This window comes from Eurosta solidaginis, chromosome X (genome assembly GCF_040869045.1).
Source record: "Eurosta solidaginis isolate ZX-2024a chromosome X, ASM4086904v1, whole genome shotgun sequence".
Lineage (NCBI taxonomy): Eukaryota > Metazoa > Arthropoda > Insecta > Diptera > Tephritidae > Eurosta > Eurosta solidaginis.
Window position 1 is genome coordinate 52,869,927 of NC_090324.1, and position 14,710 is coordinate 52,884,636.

Below are 14,710 nucleotides of genomic sequence, written 5' to 3' on the forward strand. Positions count from 1 at the left end.
ATAACATTTTCTCGTTATTCAAAATATTCTGATTGATGATAACCGCTCATTCTTATTTTTGCAAAATTTGAATAAAGAGTTGAGTTATTATTCCTTATTTACAAAATATGGAATAACAGTAAAATTTTAGTTTTTATTCAGTTATCCAAATATAAAAAAATAAACCATCGAGATGCCCTGAAAATATACCCATATGCGTAACCAGTTCGTGTGTAGTTCTGAAGCTTCTTAGGGTAATATTGAGATGATTTTGGGGAGTATTCGTGGGGTTTTTTGGGGGCGGTTGGTGGGTAATTTCTGGGACACCCTGCGGATCCTCCCGGGGCCTATTGGGGTCCATTCCAGGGGCTCCCTCGCGATCCTTCTAAGGTTTTGGGGTAATTTCGGGACGGCTTTTGGGACTCCCTCAGGGTCTTTTGGAGGTCATTTTGGAATGACCCCGAAATGACACAGAGGGAGTCCCCAAAACCATCCCGGAATGACCTCGAAATGACCCAGAGGGAGTCCCCAAAACCATCCCGGAATGACCCGGAAATGACCCCGAGGGAGTCCCCAAAACCATCCCAGAACGACCCCGAAATGACCCAGAGGGAGTCCCCAAAACCATCCTGGAATGACCCCGAAATGATCCCGAGGGAGTCCCCAAAACCATCCCGGAATGACCCCGAAATGATCCCGAGGGTGTCCCCAAAACCATCCCGGAATGACCCCGAGGGAGTCCCCAAACCATCCCGAAATGACCCCGATAAGAACCCGAGGGAGTCCCCAAAACCATCCCGAAATGACCCCGAGGGAGTCCCCAAAATCATCCCGGAATGACCCCGAAATGACCCAGAGGGAGTCCCCAAAACCATCCCGGAATGAGTCCGAAATGACCCCGAGGGAGTCCCCAAAACCATCCAGGAATGATCCCGAAATAACCCGAGGGAGTCCCCAAACCATCCCGAAATGACCCCGGAATGACCCCGAGGGAGTCCCCAAAACCATCCCGGAATGACCCCGAAATGACCCTGAGGGAGTCCCCAAAACCATCCCGAAATGACCCCGAGGGAGTCCCCAAAACCATTTAGAAATTACCCTGAGGGAGTCCCCAAAACCATCCCGGAATGACCCTGAAATGACCCCGAGTGAGTCTCCAAAACCATTCCGAAATGAACCCCAAATGATCCCGAGGGAGTCCCCAAAACCATCCCGCAATGGCCCCGAAATGACCCCGAGGGAGTCCCCAAAACGATCCCGGAATGACCCCGAAATGACCCCGAGGGAGTCCCCAAAACCATCCCGGAATGACCCCGAAATGACCCGAGGGAGTCCCCAAACCATAACGAAATGAACCCGAAATGACCCTGAGGAAGTCCCCAAAACCATCCCGAAATGACCCCGAGGGAGTCCCCAAAACCATCCCGAAATGACCCCGAAATGACCCTGAGGGAGTCCCCAAAACCATTCCGAAATGACAACGAAATGACCCCGAGGGAGTCCCCAAAACCATCCCGAAATGACCAAGAAATGACCACGAGGGAGTCACCATACCATCCCGAAATGACCCCGAAATGAACCCGAGGAAGTCCCCAAAACTATCCCGGAATAACCCCGAATTGACCCCGAGGGAGTCCCCAAAACCATCCCGGAATGACCCCGAAATGACACCGAGGAAGTCCCCAACACCGTCCGGAATATGGCGCCGAGGGAGTCCCCAAATCCATCCCGGAATGATCCCGAAATGCCCCGAGGGAGTCCCCAAAACCATCCCGGAATGGCCCCGAAATGACCCCGAGGGAGTCCCCAAAACCATTACGAAATGACCCCGAAATGACCCCGAGGCAGTCCGCAAAATCATCCCGGAATGACCCCGATGAAGTCCGAAAAAGATCACGGAATGACCCCGGGAGGACCCCGTGGTACTCCCCTAAACCATGCCAAAATGACCTCCAAAAGACCTCGAGGGAGTCCCCAAAACCATCCCGAAATGACGCCGAAATTACCCCTAGGGAGTCCCCACAACCATCCCGGAATGACCTCGAAATGACCCCGAGGGAGTCCTCAAAACCATACCGGAATGACCCCGAAATGACCCCGAGGGAGTCCCCAAACCATCCCGAAATGACCCAGAGGGAGTCCCCAAAACCTTCCCGGAATGACCTCAAAATGACCCCGAGGGAGTCCCCAAAACCATCGCGGAATGACCCCGAAATGATCCCGAGGGAGTCCCCAAAACCATCCCGTAATGACCCCGAAATGACCCCGAGGGCGTCCACAAAACCATCCCGGAATGACCCCGAAATGACCCCGAGGGAGTCCCCAGCACCATCCCGAAATGACCCCGAAATGACCCTGAGGGAGTCCCCAAAACCATCCCGAAATGACCCCGAGGGAGTCCCCAAAACCATCCCGAAATGACCCTGAAGGAGTCCCCAAAACCATCCCGGAATGACCCCGAAATGACCCCGAGGGAGTCCCCAAACCATCCCGAAATGACCCGAAATTGAACCCGAGGGAGTCCCCAAAACCATCCCGAAATTACCCCCAGGGAGACCCGAAAACCATCCCGGAATAACCCCGAAATGACCCCAACGGAGTCCCCAAAACCATCCCGGAATTGACCCGAAATGACCCCGAGGAAGTCCCCAACACCATCCCGAAATGACCCCGACGGAGTCCCCAAAACCATCCCGGAATGACCCCGAAATGACCGCGAGGGAGTCCGCAAAACCATCCCGGAATGACCCCGAAATGACCTTGAGGGAGTCCCGAAAACCATCCCGAAATTACCCCGAAAGGACCCCTAGGTAGTCCCCAAAATCATCCCGAAATAACCTGAGGGTGTCCCCAAAACCATCCCGGAATGACCCCGAAATGATCCCGAGGGAGTCCCCAAAACCATCCCGAAATGACCCCCAAATGACCCCGAGGGAGTCCCCAAAACCATCCCGGAATGACCCCGAGGGAGTCCCCTAAACCATCCCGGAATGACCCCGAAATGACCCGAGGGAATCCCCAAACCATACCGAAATTACCCCGAGGGAGTCTCCAAAACTATCCCGAAATGACCCCGAGGGAGTCCCCAAAACCATCCCGAAATGACCCCGAGCGAGTCCCCCAAAACCATCCCGAAATGACCCTGAGGGAGTCCCCTAAACCATCCCGGAATGACCCCGAAATGACCCCGAGGGAGTCCCCAAACCATCCCGAAATGAACCCGAGGGAGTCCCCAAAACCATCCCGAAATGACCCCGAAATTACCCCGAGGGAGTCCCCAAAACCATTCCGAAATGACCCTTAGGGAGACCCCAAAACCATCCCGAAATGACCTAGAAATTACCCCGAGGGAGTCCCAAAACCATCCCGGAATGACCCTGAAATGAACCCGAGGGAGTCCCCAAAACCATCCCGAAATGACCCCGAAATGACCCCGAGGGAGTCCCCAAAACCATCCCGGAATAACCCCGAAATGACCCCGAGGGAGTCCCCAAAACCATCCCGGAATTACCCCGAAATGACCCCGAGGAATTCCCCAACACCATCCCGAAATGACCCCAAGGGAGTCCCTAAAACCATCCCGGAATGACCCCGAAATGGACCCCGAGGGAGTCCCCAAAACCATCCCTAAATGACCTCGAGGAAGTCCCCAAAATCATCCCGGAATGACCCCGAAATGACCCCGATGGAGTCCCAAAAAATCACGGAATGACCCGGGAGCACCCCGTTGGTACTCCCCTAAACCATGCCAAAATGACCTCCAAAAGACCTCGAGGTAGTCCCCAAAACCGTCCCGAAATTACCCTGAGGGAGTCCCCAAAACCATCCCGAAATTACCCCGAAATGATGCCGAGGGAGTCCCCAAAACCATCCCGGAATAACCCCGAAATGACCCCGAGGGAGTCCCCAAAACCATCCCGGATTGACCCCGAAATGACCACGAGGAAAGTCCCCAACACCATCCCGAAATGACCCCGAGGGAGTCCCCAAAACCATCCCGAAAGGACCCAGAGAGAGTCCCCAAAACCATCCCGGAATGACCCCGAAATGACGCCGAGGGAGTCCCCAAAACCATCCCGGAATGACCACGAAATGACCCCGAGGGAGTCCCCAAAACCATCCCGAAATTACCCCGAAATTACCCCGAGGAAGTCCCCAAAAACATCCCTGAATGACCTCAAAATGACCCCGATGGAGGTCCCAAAAAGATCACGGAATGACCCGGGGAGGAGCCCGTGGTAATCCCCTAAACCCTGCAAAAATGACCTCCAAAAGACCTCGAGGTAGTCCCCAAAACCGTCCCGAAATTACCCTGAGGGAGTCCCCAAAACCATCCCGAAATTACCCCGAAATGACCCCGAGGGAGTCCCCAAAACCATCCCGGAATAACCCCGAAATGACCACGAGGGAGTCCCCAAAACCATCCCGGAATGACCCCGAAATGACCACGAGGAAGTCCCCAACACCATCCCGAAATGACCCCGAGGGAGTCCCCCAAAACCATCCCGAAATGGCCCAGAGAGAGTCCCCAAAACCATCCCGGAATGACCCCGAGGAATCCCCAAAACCATCCCGAAATGACCCCGAAATGACCCCGAGGGAGTCCCCAAAACCATCCCGGAATGACCCCGAAATGACCCCGAGGGAGTCCCCAAAATCATCCCGGAATGACCACGAAATGACCCCGAGGGGAGTCCCCAAAACCATCCCGAAATTACCCCGAAATTACCCCGAGGAAGTCCCCAAAATCATCCCTGAATGACCTCAAAATGACCCCGATGGAGTCCCAAAAAGATCACGGAATGACCCCGGGAGGAGCCCGTGGTAATCCCCTAAACCCTGCAAAAATGACCTCCAAAAGACCTCGAGGTAGTCCCCAAAACCGTCCCGAAATTACCCTGAGGGAGTCCCCAAAACCATCCCGAAATTACCCCGAAATGACCCCGAGGGAGTCCCCAAAACCATCCCGGAATAACCCCGAAATGACCACGAGGGAGTCCCCAAAACCATCCCGGAATGACCCCGAAATGACCACGAGGAAGTCCCCAACACCATCCCGAAATGACCCCGAGGGAGTCCCCAAAACCATCCCGAAATGACCCAGAGAGAGTCCCCAAAACCATCCCGGAATGACCCCGAAATGACCCCGAGGGAGTCCCCAAAACCATCCGGAATGACCCCGAGGGAATCCCCAAAACCATTCCGAAATGACCCCGAAATGACCCCGAGGGAGTCCCCAAAACCATCCCGGAATGACCCCGAAATGACCCCGAGGGAGTCCCCAAACCATCCCGAAATGAACCCGAGGGAGTCCCCAAAACCATCCCGAAATGACCCCGAAATTACCCCGAGGGAGTCCCCAAAACCATTCCGAAATAACCTTAGAGAGACCCCAAAACCATCCCGAAATGACCTAGAAATGACCCCGAGGGAGTCCCTAAACCATCCCGGAATGACCCTGAAATGAACCCGAGGGAGTCCCCAAAACCATCCCGAAATGACCCCGAAATGACCCCGAGGGAGTCCCCAAAACCATCCCGGAATAACCCCGAAATGACCCCGAGGGAGTCCCCAAAACCATCCCGGAATTACCCCGAAATGAACCCCGAGGAATTCCCCAACACCATCCCGAAATGACCTTGAGGGAGTCCCGAAAACCATCCCGGAATGACCCCGAAATGACCCCGAGGGAGTCCCCAAAACCATCCCTAAATGACCTCGAGGAAGTCCCCAAAATCATCCCGGAATGACCCCGAAATTACCCCGATGGAGTCCCAAAAAATCACGGAATGACCCCGGGAGGACCCCGTGGTACTCCCCTAAACCATGCCAAAATGACCTCCAAAAGACCTCGAGGGAGTCGCAAAAGTCATCCCGAAATGACCCCAAAAATAACTCAACTCTTTATTCAAATTTTGCAAAAATAAGAATGAGCGGTTATCATCAATCAGAATATTTTGAATAACGACAAAATGTTATTCATTATTCAAGAAATGCTTGAATAAAAAATAACTTTTTATTCATGAATTAAAAAATTTTAAATGATGAATAATTTTTTAATTTTTTATTTTGATTTGTTTCATTTCAAAATGACTCAACCCTGCGACGGATCTGATTCATTTTTGCAGACAATAATATGTGCAATATACGAAAGCATATGTTGAAGTTTGAAGCTTCAATCTGATAAACTGAGGAGGACATGACAAAAATCCTCTTTTCTGAAAAATCGGTTATATGGGGGATATATGCTAGGTATAGTGGTCCGATCCGTCCGGTTCCGACAAATGTCTAATCGGACACCTTAATATACCCGCTCACCAAATTTTATCAAGATATCTCAAAAATTGAGGGACTAGTTTGCATACAAACACACAGACGGACAGATGCACGGTGGGGTATTTGATCAATCTAGCTGGCCAAAATTAAAACAGCAGTTATTTCTGTTCAAAAAGTGGTTGCTTATTTCATTGTTGTGAAAGGAAATATTTGACAGTAAATACACGGCGTTCCGCCCAGAATTACTATGGATCGGGCCCCCGGTTTCGGATGGACCCGGGGTCATTCTTTGGCATTACATGAGATATGTCAATATGGGTATTAAACGAAAAGTATGTTACTCCGAATTTATATTGAAATTTTTAAGAAGGCTTGCCACTTAGGGTTGCCACCTCACCTTCTTTTTTATATTTCTTTGTACCATCTCGGAAACGGCTTAACGGCGATATAGTATTACATTTTAAGACTTTTCACCTAGGTGTTGCCACTAAGGATATTCTCACAAGGTTGCCACCTCTTGCCAATAAGGATTTCAATCTCTTACAAAATTGGTCACCACTTAAATATCGCGGGTATGCGCAGCTTTTTTAAACGGTTTTATTTAGCTTGACTCTGTGTAGCGGTCGGCCGGCCGTTGTGAACGAATTTTTTATTAAAACTTAAGTAACTTCCTGATAAGCTACAAGCTTGAAACTTGAAATATAGTTCTAAACCCAATGAAAATGCAATAATAAGAAAAAAACTCCGATGGGTGGCGCATGGATCGAAATATTTCAAAAAATCATATTTATAGTCCGATTTGGCTCATATTTGGACCACATATTACATACATGAATAGAAAGCGACATATGAAAAAAATCGCCGCGCGATATTAAAAAAAATTGTACTTGTGACCCGATTTGGCTTATATTTGGAACAAATATTACATAGAGTCCGGTAGAAGTGACATCAAAATACTTTGGTGTTCGAGGAGGGGCAAGCATACATGGAGCCGAGTTGAGTAAAGTAGGAGGATTAGAAGGATTATGTATTGAGGACTTAGATTATAACAAATTTTCAGGAAAGAGTCCTTGTAACTAAATGAACTAAGTAGAATGAGAAATAATAGGCAATTAAATAAAGACCAAAAACTTGAAAATCAAATAATAAAAAAAAATTATAAGTTAAACAGTTTTATCGAAAACAATACTGACAATAAGTAATAATAATACTAAAAGCTAGAAAATAATTAGGTAGGTCCTAGATACTAGTCATCATACTCCTCATCAAACTAGGGCGTTGAGCGCGTGCAATTTCTAAAAATGTGAGGCGTAGCATAACCTGATTAAGGTTCAGTTGGTCTTACTTATGACTATCAATAGAAATTTGACGCGTCCAACGCTTTTATTTAAATGTCTGATCAACGCTCTAGATTGATGAGGAGTGTGATGACTAGTACCTAGGAGCTACCTAATTATTTTCTAGCTTTTAGTATTATTATTACTTAATGTAAGTATTGTTTCAATAAAACCGTTTAACTTAAAAAAATGTTTTTGGCAAGGTTTTTAAAAAATTTAAGATTGAAAAATAGTAGTATTACAAGTAGAATAACTTAGTTAAAACATGCGGTATAAAAAATCTGACATATGAATTAAAAACACATTTACCTGTCATAACAGAAAATGTAACTCGACTTGATTAAGGCTAAACAAGGGTATATTGCTTTTTAATCCAAAATGCTTCGAACTGCACACAATTTTTATACAATTTTAAATGTGCGCGGATAGCTCCGTTGACGTTGCAGATGGGTTTTGGGGTATGTATACTATTCAGTGGACATCTAGGAACGAAAAAGAGTATACTTAAAAAAAATTGGATTATTCTGAAAAACCCACTTTTGGCCAGCTAGATTGATCAAATACCCCACCCTGAGAATGACAGACGGACATGGCTAAATCAACTCAACTCTTCATACTGATAATTCCGGTATACTTAATGGTGGGTCTATCTATTTTCCTTTAATGACTTTTGAGAATCGTGACGAAGTTAATTACTATTTCATTTTGATGAAAGGTATAATTAGGTAGGTCCTAGGTACTAGTCATCACACTCCTCATCATTCTAGGGTGTTGATCAGGTTAGGTTAGGTTGAACTGGCCGGTCCATAAGGTCCTCACATAGACTGAATGAGTCCGTAGTGTTACCAGAAGTTTGTTTTAGCGACCAAACTATAAACCCCTATCAAATACCAGGATCTATCTTATAAAATAACTCCGTCCTCTTCGCAAATACTAGAAGCTTCCTAGGACTTAATTCACTTGCTGATTCTAGATCTGACAGCTGTATCACTCCTAATAGCTGGAGTATTAGCCTGGCAAGTGCAGGGCGCGAGCACAGAACGTGCTAGATCATTTCTTCTTCCAACCCGCACTTCCTGCATCTGCCAACCGTCCACATCTATTGTGGCTTTAAGATCTCCCTCGAAGCGCAGAAGGGAATCAGGTAGTCTGTTCGTCTTGTGATTGATGACGCTATACTACTATGGCCATATGGTCGGCGCTCAGTCTGCCGCGAGGCACCGAACCTGGTTGCAGTTGTTAATGCTATGTTCTTTGCTACCAGGTCTACAGTTGGAATGTGCAGAATGGCATACAGTGCAGGCGTCGAAGTTGTTTTCAATGCTAAGCATCGATAGTCTGCATATACCCTCACATTTTTTGAGGTATGTTGTTTTTTATGTGGCTCTCCACCAAACAAGAACTCCATAGTATAGAATAGGGCTTACAATCGCTGTAAAAACGCAATCAGAAAGAGAGGGCGATAAGCCCCACGTACACCCCAGCATTCTTTTACATGTATAGAGTGCCGTTGAGACCTTCTTCACCCTCTCCTCCACGTTGAGCTTCCATGACAGCTTACTGTCTAGGATGATTCCTAGATATTTTGTGCAAGGTTTCTTCTGTAAGGTCACCCCTCCCAAGTTAGACCTGGTCCAATTTAGGACCTTGTACCTCTTTGTAAACAAGACCATATCCGCCTTCTCCGCATCGACTTTCAACCCGACATTAGATGTCAAGGTATGAATATCCCGAAGCGCCAGATCCATCAAAGAACTAATCGTTGGAAGGCACTTTCCACTTATGACAATTGCAACGAAATCTGCGTAAGCCGTAAGTTTTACGTGGTCTATCAAGAACCATCCAATCATACCTTGATATCTCACGCTCGGAGCTCAATGTAACATCCAGAATATTGCTGGATGTTGGACCAATATATGTAGGGACATTTTCCTGTTGGCTATCGGCAAATTGGTTTGCACGATGTAACAAAATAGAGATTCGCCCCTCTCGTTCGTATCTGCTCCTCCCCACGCATTGTGGTGCGCATTTGCATCTGCGCCCTTCCTCCTGCACTACCCTTTTGCAGTCCATCGGTGGAACCTCCGCAGCATGGGCCATGTAGCAGGACGCCAGGATAAATGCCTGCTTATTCTTTTGCTAAACGGCCACCACTACGTAGTGTAATTAGGCAGCATATATGAATGTAGCTGTTTCCTTACCATTACTACAGCTCGCACCCGTCCTTCCGTTTGCGCGTAATAAGGTAGGTATCCATACCTTAACTTTGGTACCGTGGGGATTTGCGCTTTATCCACCACCTCAAACCGAGCGTTCTTGCCTTGCCTGTGGAGGTTTGGAACTACGCTATCATCTTCACACCATTATACCATCCCCCCGAATCAAAGGATGGAAGGGGATAACTTGGTTTTAATAATAATAAGCTCCCTTTCCACAGATCTCCACCTTTCAGTAGTCATTTGTCCGAAAGGACTGCCACGATCAACCAGCGCCACAGTCAGTGACTGCTTTGCCACATCACTAATCTTCTTTGGAAAAGCCGGAGTCTTAGTGTTATCTCCCTTTGGCACCTCCGAGAAAGCCGGAGTCTTAGCGTTATCTCCCCTTGGATTATCTCCTACTTCCGTAGTTGGAACTTCCCTCTGACTCGCAGCTTTCGAGGTAGTTGCTACCTCGTTATTGGGGCCATCTGTCTTACAGCTTTGGGTTACTTGTCTTGTTGATGTTGGGTGTTGATCACACAATTAAATAAAAGCGTTGGGCGCGTGAAATTTCTAAAAATGGCGTAACATTGGCTGATTAAGGTTCACTTGGCCTTTCTTATGACTATCAATAAAATTTTTCAATTTGTTAAACACACAAAACAAAACAACAAAAGTTCAATTGGCAAATCGGCTGCCTTCGAAAATTCCTATTCCATAATTATTTTTCTCCCTGGGAGAAAAGAATTGGAGGAATTTTCCCGCGAGATTAAAAAAATCAGCGAGAACGAAATTCCGAGGGTATATTTAGCATTGGGCTTATTATGTTTCCTGGATTCCAGCGTGATAAAGCTGTCAAGCATGCTAGATAAAACTTGGCCCAGTTTATGTAAATATGGGGAGGTCGTATCTAATGCCTAGACATGAAAATCAGACCAGTAGGTCTGCTGTTATTCCTTAGGCCAGTTACTTACTTACTTACTTACTTAATTGGCGCTTAACCGTCTAAACGGTTATGGCCGTCCAACAAGGCGCGCCAGTCGCTCCTTCGCTCCGCCAACCGGCGCCAATTGGTCACACCAAGGGAGTTTAAATCGTTTTCCACCGGGTCCTTCCAACGGAGTGGGGGCCGCCCTCTACCTCTGCTTCCATAGGCGGGTTCCGATAGAAACACTTTCTTGGCCGGAGCATCATCTTTCATTCGCATAACATGGCCTAGCCAGCGCAGCCGCTGCGTTTTAATTCGCTGGACTATGTTGATATCTGCGTATAGCTCGTACAACTCATCATTAAATCTTCTTCGGTACTCGGCATCGCCAACGCGTAGAGGTCCATAAATCTTTCGAAGAACTTTTCTCTCGAACACTCCCAAAGCCGCTTCATCTGCTGTTGTCATGGTCCATGCTTCTGCCCCATATAGCAGCACGGGTACGATAAGTGACTTGTAGAGTATGATTTTCGTTCGCCGAGAGAGGACTTTACTTTTCAATTGCCTACCTAGTCCAAAGTAGCATTTATTGGCAAGATTGATTCTTCGCTGGATTTCAGTGCTGATGTTGTTTCTAATGTTGATGCTGGTTTCCAAATAAACGAAGTATTTTACTATTTCGAAATTATGGCTGCCAACAGTAGCGTGGTTGCCAAGGCGCATATGCGCTGACTCTTTGCTCGATGACAGCAGGTACTTCGTTTTGTCCTCATTCACCTTCAAACCCATCTTTACCGCTTCTTTTTCCAGCTTGGAGTAAGCAGAACTAACTTAGGCCAGTTAGGGTCTTAAATTATATATATAAGGATATAGACAGATGGTACTTTGTTATTTTTTCGAAAGGGCCATAACGTGAGTATGCTTATTTTGACTAGCAGTTTCGAACTCCCCGAATGAAACAAACAATCTCAGTGAATTTATACTTACTGAAAAAAGTTAAACTTTTAGAAATAAAATTTTATAACAAAATTCCGCAAAATATGAAATTTAATGGTTATAGTTATTATTCAGAAAAAAAGTAATGTACTGCATTTTAAAGGCTTCATTCAGAAAAGTATGAAATTAAGGGGTTTTGATTATTATATCTACATTTCATTTGTACATACTTGTAATGTTAAAGAATAAACAAACAAAAATATGATCCGTTCTTTGATTTCTCGTATTTTTCGTCTGCGCTTTACGTTAATATATACATATAACAAAATTTTAATCTGTAGGACTCGTATTATTCAAGTGGCACTGTTCCCATGACATAACTGTAGTTTTCTACAACGGGCGTTCTCCATCATGTTATATAATCACGGTTCTGAGCATATTCCTCAGGATAACGACCAGCCGCTGAAAAGGAGACCATATTATATTATATTCTAGATTATATTCTAGTGCCAGTTGTGTATGATATAATAAGATATACTTATAATTAAATATTCTTAACCTAATAAAGGGAAAAAGAAAAGATAAATATTAAATACGGATAAAGGGAAAGGGTTGTACAGTATTTTATTTTGAAAATCGAAATATGAAAAAGCATGTACATATATTCTTTCAGGTTCTTACAGAAAGTATCAATATGTAAAAGAGTTGTGGTGCTTAATAATTATTATAGAATCTAATTACCTCAAAATTCAGCCTTAATCTAGCTGGAAGTGAGTTTCAAAAACGAACCGTGTTAATGAAAAATTTTAGCTCAGAACTCAGAGTTTTAAGGCAGTGTTAGGACTTTTAACAAATTATCGAGAAGAAATATTAAACAACTTAACAAAATATCCACACACATGGTCAAGTCGTATTAGCACAAAGGCATATCTGGCAACGTTCTTATAGACAACATTTAGCCTGTTCTTACATCAGAGTCACAGGCAGTTTTCACAGCCATACAATAGCGTAGGTATTAAGTACGGAAAGAAGTAGTGTTATGTGCAGAGTGTGCATCTTTACAATACTGCACCATTCAATTGTGTTGTATTCGACTTTACGATGCACACTACCAACCAGAAATTAATTAAATAATTAAAATATTGCACAAAACGCTTAGTATGTATTGAAATAAAAATAAAATAATTTTAAAAAAATTTTTAAGTTAAACGGTTTTATTGAAAACAATTATTAAAACAATTCTTACATTAAGTAGTAATAATACTAAAAACTAGAAAATAATTAGGTAGGTCCTAGGTGCTAGCCATCACACTCCTCATCAATCTAATGCGTTGATCAGACAATTAAATAAAAGCATTGGATGCGTCAAATTTCTATTGATAGTCAGAAGTAAAACCAACTGAACCTTAATCAGGTTATGCTACGCCTCACATTTTTAGAAATTTCACGCGCCCAAAGCTTTTATTTAATTGTCTGATCAATCCTAGATTGATGAGGAGTGTGATGACTAGTACCTAGGAACTACCTAATTATTTCCTAGCTTCTAGTATTATGTTACGTGGCTGACTGTTTACGGTGGTGAGGAGCGGCGGCAAGCAGGTATGATCCCAGCCTAGCTCGTCGTCTTAGGCGGGGTATTGCCTTACCCGCAGGCAAATGAAAAAAAGGGTTCGCACTTGCATATGTTGTAAAAAAAGGGGAAAACTGAAGAAGATAAAAATAGACGTGCGGGCAAAGCTAGAAGGGGAAAGTATAATGGGAGAAAAAATGAAGGGTCTTCCCGCCCTCTGTAGCGTAACTTACGCTGAACCGTGGGCACTGTGCTGACTCCTATTTAACATACAGTGCCCCCTATCCTGACATTGGTCTGTCAATCTGTCAATTAGTAATTTCCCTAATACGAGCCTCCACGTAAACTTACCACGCGCAAGCGCAGCACCTACACCAAAAATTATGTTTAGCCCTGCATAATTCAAAAACTATATTTTCATCCAAACATCATATTTATTACCAATTCCTGAAGTAAAAAATCTAATAGAAATACCTTAATATCAATCTCGAATCCGCTTACAAACTATATAAAAATTATAACACAATCGAAAGCAATTTCAAATTTAATTCCAATTAATTAAGTATTTACTTTACCATAATCCAAAAAAATTCAAATAAAACAAGGTTATCTACTATTCATATATACTAAACGTATGTTTGCTAAAGCCAGTTTTAATTTTTTCTACAACCCTAATGTATTATCCTACCAACACCTATCTTAAAATCTAAACATACAAAATTCAAGTAAATCTCCTTGGGGTAACAAAATACAATAAAAGGACAAAAAAAAAATCAAAACCCTAATCCCTGTCCTAGCGCAAACGTTAAAGTAAATCCAAAATCACTTTTGTATATAGCAGAAGTAGGTCATCAAAGAAAAAGGAATATGTGTATATCAAAAGAAAGGCATGTAAGTACAAATGTATCTTTGCAAAATTTGTATGTGTTTACATATGTTTGTTGCAATCTATTATTCTTTTTCTAACTTTGCTAACTCCTGTTCTATTTTTGCAAGATCAGGAATCTTTGCTAACGTATGTACACCTAAACAAGTGTATTTGCATAAATTATGATGTGTCTCTCAAAGCACTCACTTAATTACTCGTCTTCTCTAACGGCGCCGCTGCAAATGAGTAGCTCAACAAAAAAAACTCAAACATACATATGTACATATGCCCAGACTCAATCGCTGATACAGATCTATCGCTTACGTTCTTGGATAATGAGTGCATAGATAATGTAGCATTACTTTAAATGCACTTCCTTTAAATGGTACTATAATGTAACGAATTTAGAGAAATTCCGCTTCCTTCTGCTTACGTCCGTATCGCTAAACTGTTGAATAAAGCACTCCAATATTCTGTATTGCAAAATGGTCTTTATTAGACTACTTTGAAAGTTCTTCGCAATAACACTTATACTTCGCAACCAATAGCGTGCTTAAATCAAACTGATCAATGATTGCTCAGCTAGCGCTCTTTTATACACTCTGCTGTTTGATT

At 44.5% G+C, this 14,710-nt stretch overlaps 1 long non-coding RNA gene across 1 annotated transcript in view; it reads right to left on the reverse strand.

Annotated features, from left to right (window-relative positions):
* Positions 1–11,781: 11,781 nt before the first annotated feature.
* Positions 11,782–14,710, reverse strand: part of LOC137234672 (uncharacterized) — a 179,876-nt gene continuing 176,947 nt past the window's right edge. The window contains exon 3 of the long non-coding RNA XR_010947864.1: positions 11,782–12,119. This is a non-coding gene — a long non-coding RNA (uncharacterized lncRNA). The remainder of the gene's footprint in view (positions 12,120–14,710) is intronic.